The sequence below is a fragment of the Cryptomeria japonica genome, chromosome 10 (assembly GCF_030272615.1).
Source record: "Cryptomeria japonica chromosome 10, Sugi_1.0, whole genome shotgun sequence".
Lineage (NCBI taxonomy): Eukaryota > Viridiplantae > Streptophyta > Pinopsida > Cupressales > Cupressaceae > Cryptomeria > Cryptomeria japonica.
The window spans coordinates 509,068,551-509,074,550 of record NC_081414.1 but is presented as its reverse complement, the minus strand read 5'-3'; the positions used below and the strand labels follow the sequence as shown (position 1 = coordinate 509,074,550).

At 37.3% G+C, this 6,000-nt stretch overlaps 1 protein-coding gene across 1 annotated transcript in view; it reads right to left on the bottom strand.

Moving 5' to 3' along the window:
* Positions 1-503: 503 nt before the first annotated feature.
* The window catches only part of LOC131079879 (pentatricopeptide repeat-containing protein At4g20740), a 52,168-nt gene continuing 46,671 nt past the window's right edge, over positions 504-6,000 (bottom strand). Inside the window, exon 2 of the mRNA XM_058017920.2 lies at positions 504-1,399. The gene's annotated coding sequence lies outside the window, so the exon portion shown is untranslated. The remainder of the gene's footprint in view (positions 1,400-6,000) is intronic.

The window sequence follows — 6,000 nt, the reverse complement described above, 5'->3', positions numbered from 1 at the left end:
ACCCAACCCTTCTCCCCTATGTATATAGAAAGCTTCCCCGCGTGCATATATACAAAAAAATTTAATCATATTGCATCAATATTGTCCGGAGTTTTCTTAGAAGAATTGGGCTTGGCCGTAGCATAATTTACTGTGTGTTGAAATATTCAATCGTAACCAGAGCTATAGTTTTGTCTATAGCTGCTAATTCTCCACAAAACATTAATAGATCTGAACAATTTTATAGAGGTACACAATGGTAAGGTAGGTAGTTCTCAACTTTTTATCGTTTGTGGTTATTGAAGTTTTTTGTGTTGTTCTATTGCACTGTATCTTATCCATACATTGGTGACTATCATGCAACTTTCTTCACTTTCTAAGGTATTTCTTCTCATCTTGAAGTCATATTTTTCTAAATACAACTACAAGGTTCAGTTCCTGGACATAATTTCAAAAACACGTAAAACTTACTTGTTAGCATTTTATTTTTAAGTTAGAACTTCTAAGTCATTATTTTTGCAATAGTATTGTGCCTCTGCCCAAATTTTTGAAGCATAAAAAATAAATGTGTTTCTAAGAAGATGCTAATAGTAAGAGCTGCTGCCCAAGATGTCATTGGGTCCCTATGCTAGTGAAAATGTTTTCCCTGATCTCGAATTCAATTTGAGAATCCATATTCAACATAGTAAGAAATTTAGTTTTTGGGCATGCGACTGACAACACACGGTATTGTGCCAATACATTATACAACATTGAAAAACTGTTTTACAAACTGTTTCATTTGCGGTAGCTTAAGCTCACAAAGACCTAAAATTTCACGGGAGACAATTTAGTCCTAGGTACAGGAATAATATAGTCAGTTACTGTGTCAGCAACATAAGATGTTCAGCGTGATGTTCTTCTCAGCTCTCACCATGACTTGTAAAATGATGAAGAAAATGCTGACAGAAGCATTTTCACATCCTTGTGCTGTTGCTCTAATCAAGGTCAACTGATCAGAAAACAAATAATTTGTTTATTATGAGTTCAGAAGAATGGTTTTAGATACTTCGACAGATCAAAATTCCATTCTTCACATCCTTGAGTTGTTACTCCAATCATGGTCAACTGATCAGAAAACAAATAATTTGTTTATTACAAGTTCAGAAAAATGGCTTTAGATAATTTGATAGATCAAAAATACCACTCTTCAAGCTATCTGGAGCTCTAAGTTTGTTAGGTGCATTGCTAAACAGGCAAACTGATGCAATAATGCCAGAAATTGAAAATGTCATGGACGGTGATGGCTGCCATGGTCTACCATATTACCAAGCCATCTGTTTCTGATTTGTACTTCACCTGACAATAATTTAAAATTTGAAATCAGACTCGAAATACCTTAACCCACAACCAGTTTATCTCCTTTTAGCACAAGCTCGACCTGCAGCGATACCAGAACAATGAGTCAGACTAAGACCATGTTTTAAAATACCCATAAAAGTTTTCTCTTTCAAGGTTTCTGAATTCCTGTGAATATTATCAAAAGCTGAAAAAGATGAGATTGTGATGTAAATGATGCAATAAAAGTAATCTTTCATTTTGGGAGTATTCCAGACAAATATTAGGACAATCTTTAGCATGATATGACAGCAAACCTTAACCACAATTCTGAATGAAAGAAAAAGCATAAAGAGAGTTGGCCCAAACTTCCACAGCAAATCTCAACCATAATCATTCCCTTGGGGACCAGCTGTGCTCCAATTCTTACAAGATTCACTACCAGTATGTTAAGAAACTCTAATTGATCTGATACAGGAAAAGTAATGTCATCTGGGTTAAAATTTTGTAACAAAAATCCTGAAAGTAAGGAAGGGTCCTACCCTTCTTGAACAAAAATGAAAATCTTATCTTGGAATGTTAGGGGCCTCAATGCCCCTAACAAGAAATGCTTAATAAAAAGGAGGCTTCTTTTGATAAATGCAGTTATTATTATGCTACAAGAAACCAAGTTTAATTCCCAACAAGCAGTCCTCTTTGGTCAATATTTAGGCAATCAATATAAAGATTGCAAAATGGAAACAGTTCAGGCAGAAGGTGCGTCTGGAGGCCTTCTCTTAATATGGAAACCATCAATTATTCAAATTGAGAGGCTTGCCTCAGACAAACATTGGCTATTGGCACCTGCTAAGATCCTATCCTCCAATTTTTCCTTCTTTTTGATCAATGTCTATGGCCCTATGTCTTCAACATTGAAATGGGCTTTTTGGTCAGACTTGGATGGAATCATTTCCCAATGTCAGATGACAATTTATTTATTGGAGAAGATTTCAATGCTATTAGAACTCTGACAGACAAGAGAAGCGGTATACTTAGGCTTGGCAAATCCCAACAAGAATTTAATGATTGGGTTGACAGGAATGAGCTTCTTGAGGTGGAGTCAGGAGATAGTATTTTCACCTGGAACAATAGGAGGCTAGGGTTCAGTAATATTGCAGAAAAGATTGACAGATTTTTTTGGCTAGGTGACTTAACTACTTTCCCTTACTCTCTTGAGTGTAAAGTCCTCCTATGCTCAGGATCAGATCATCACCCATTACAGTTAGGCTTTCAGAGCTCATCTTCCTCTTTCAAAACCCCATTTAGATTTGAGAATATGTGGATGAAGGACCCAAATTTTTTGTCTCTCATTGACCAATGGTGGAAAGAAGGCACCTTTGAGGGCTCCAAATTATACTGCTTTGTTTCTAAACTGAAATATATCAAAAGGAAGCTTCTAGATTGGAACGCTGAGCACTTTAAAAACAAAAGTCTAGGGAAAGTTGGTTGCAAGCTGGGGACAAGAATACAAAAATCTTTCATAATGTCACAAAAACAAAGGTCTGTAAACAGAATTGATAGAATAGAAATTCAAGGTAATTAGGCTATAGAGGATTCTAAGATCATTCGGTCTGAAACTTAGTAGAGGCACTTGAGTCTTCAAGGAAATCATGACACATTCTCAAGGAAATCAACAATACTTTCATTGTTCTCATTCCCAAAAAACAAAAAGCTGTTAGGCTGGGAGATTTCGGACCAATATCTCTTTGTAACACAATCTACAAAATTCTATCCAAGGTGCTCACTAACAAGCTTCAACCCCTCATGGACAGCATTATTTCAGAAGAGCAAACAGGATCTGTGCCAATAGATCAATCCTTGATGGGGTGATTGTTGCTCAAGAAGCAATTCATACACTCCAAAATACTAACAAAACTAGGATGATTATAAAGTTGGATATATCAAAGGCATATGACAATGTTGACTGGCGATTCCTTTGTAAAGTTTTGTAAGCTTTTGGCTTCAACAATCAATGGATTAATTGGATTTTTGAATGTATTTCAACACCACGGTTCTCTATTCTTATAAATGGAAATCCAGAAAGATATTTTCCATCCTCCAAAAGCATAAGACAAGGGGATCCCCTATCCCCATTTCTTTTCATCATTATGGCAGAGGCCTTGGGCAGAGCTGTCAAAGACATGCACAATAGAGGCTTAATAAAAGGTATCAAAATAGCTAGAAACTTCTCAGGAACACATCAACAATTTGTCAATGATAATCTATTGTTGGGGGAAGCTAATTCAAGAGAAGCGACTAATCTTCAGAGCATTCTTTTCTCGTATGGTAAGGCTTTCGGTCAGGTTATTAATAGAGAGAAGTCAGAAATATACTTCTTCTCTAACCCTTCTAAAACAGAAAACAAAATTTTGAACATCTTCAGTTGCAAGTAAGGGAGCCTCCCTTGTATCTATCTTGGAATCCCAATTGACAGAGGTTTGCGAAATTCAAAACTTTGGGACCCATTGAAGCTAAAAATGGAATATAGTACTAATTCATGGAAAGGAAAATGGCTCTCATGGGCGGGAAGATTGGTTATGCTACAGGCGATTAATTCAGCACTTCCCATCTACCTTCTTACCTTGCTCTAACTGCAGGGATGAACTCTTTCCTAATTCAGAAAATGAGAAATTTTTTTGGCAAAGCTCTGAGGAGAGGCATAAAATTGGTCTAATAGCTTGGGATAAAATTTGTAAACCAAAGACCTTGGGCGGCTTGGGAATTCGTAATCAACATCTCCAAAACCAAGCCTTAGGTGCTAAGCATGTGTGGAAGATGACTAAAGACCCAACAGCAAGATGGGTAAAACTTATGTATGTAACAGTAAAATACATCGCGGATGGGAATTCAAGTAATTTTACGAGGGTCAACAATCCACCTAAAGGATCAAAAATATGGAATTTCATAATTAAATGCAGACCTTTAGTGGCTGACTGTATATCTTGGGATGTTCATGATGGTTCTTCATGTTTATTTTGGGAGGACTCTTGGGGTGGTTACCCACACATTCACAGCTTGATTTCCATCCAATCCACAAGAGATTGGTTTAAATTGAATAGGGGAATCTACATCAAGGACTATGTTGTTTTTTCTGAGAAAGATCCTCTTGGATGGCACTGGAAAAGTTTTGAAGGGCTTCCCCTTCCTCCCAATGATGTTGATCAACTCTTGCTTTCTATCAAAAATAGGCAATTGTTCTTCAAAAATGGCCATGATTCTTTAATTTGGACCCTATCTAAATCAAGTCAATACACAACCAAGGAAGGCTATAATCTTCTAGCTAATCAACTTGAGCATAATGACCTTGGAATCCAACAAACTTTTTTGGAGTAGCAAACTCATTCCAAAAGCAGGGGTCTTTGCTTGGTTAGCCACGAGAAAGAAAATTCTTACCGCAAAAAGGTTTAAGAAAATGGGCTTTGAAGGCCCTTCAAGATGCATTCTTTGCAAGGCACAAAAGGAATCAGTGGATCATCTTCTCCTTAATTGCCCTTATTCAACCAGATGTTGGAGATGGCTTTGTGCTAACTTGGGATGGATCGCTGCTCTTCCCAATGACATTGTTTCCCTTTTCCAAGGATGGTCTTCTTAGCCCTTTATGGGAAGTCAATCCCTCAAGCCTCATATGGGAGATATGGAAAGAGCGAAATAGAAGAATTTTTGACGATAAAGCCAAGAAGGTAGAATCAGTTCTCAATTCCATTGAAAGCTCAATTGTAGAGAATATCAATTGCAAACTGGCTTTTAACCCCAATCCCAATAGGGATTTCACAAATTGGGATGGCAAGATCAGACAGGTGGAATGGCATCAAAATTCCCCCATTTACTGGTAAAAAGGCCAAAGAAAGAAGCACTGTTGTTTGGTCTCCACCAAAGACAAGTTGGTTAAAGCTCAACTTTGACGGTGCATCAAAGGACAATCCAGGTCCATCTAGAATAGGTTGCGTTATTAGGGATCACAATGGAACTTTTAAAGTCAAATTAGCAATTCCTATCCCCCCCGATACTAATAATGTGGCAAAATTCAAAGCCCTCCTTATGGGCTTTGCTGACTGCTCCAAGAGAGGTAATAGGGATATTGAAATTGAAGGTGATTCAGCCATAGTGATCAATGCAATCAGATCTAAGAGTACCCCCAACTGACACCTACAAGCTTTATTGGAAAAGACTATCGATTTTGGCTTTGTTTGATAACTACTCATGTAGACATATTTATAGAGAAGCCAACTCAAAGGCAGATTTGCTTTCTAAGTCAGCGGCTGAAGGGTTTGAATTAAGTTGGTGGGTGAATGATATCAAGATCTAATAGAATGACTAACCTGCAGATTATTTTCTAGCACTCTCTTGCCATTGCAATTTCAAATTCAATCTCCTAATGACTCTCAAGATGGATGTCTAATCTCATAAACAAAAATTCATTAATTGGAATCAGAATGGTAAGCAGACTCATTCGTTGCCTACACCAGCCTACCCATGGTAAACTATGCCATTTAATAGAAGTGAAGTGGTTCAATTGGCAGCAGAGTTGGCTTTTGAGCTTATATGGAAAGAAGACAAATTGAGAGATTGATGTCATTCGGTTGGTCGATGAAATGATTGGAGCTTGCTCTCTTTCCAGCATGAATTTGAATTTGAATTTTGAATGTTAAACCATGCCATATCTAA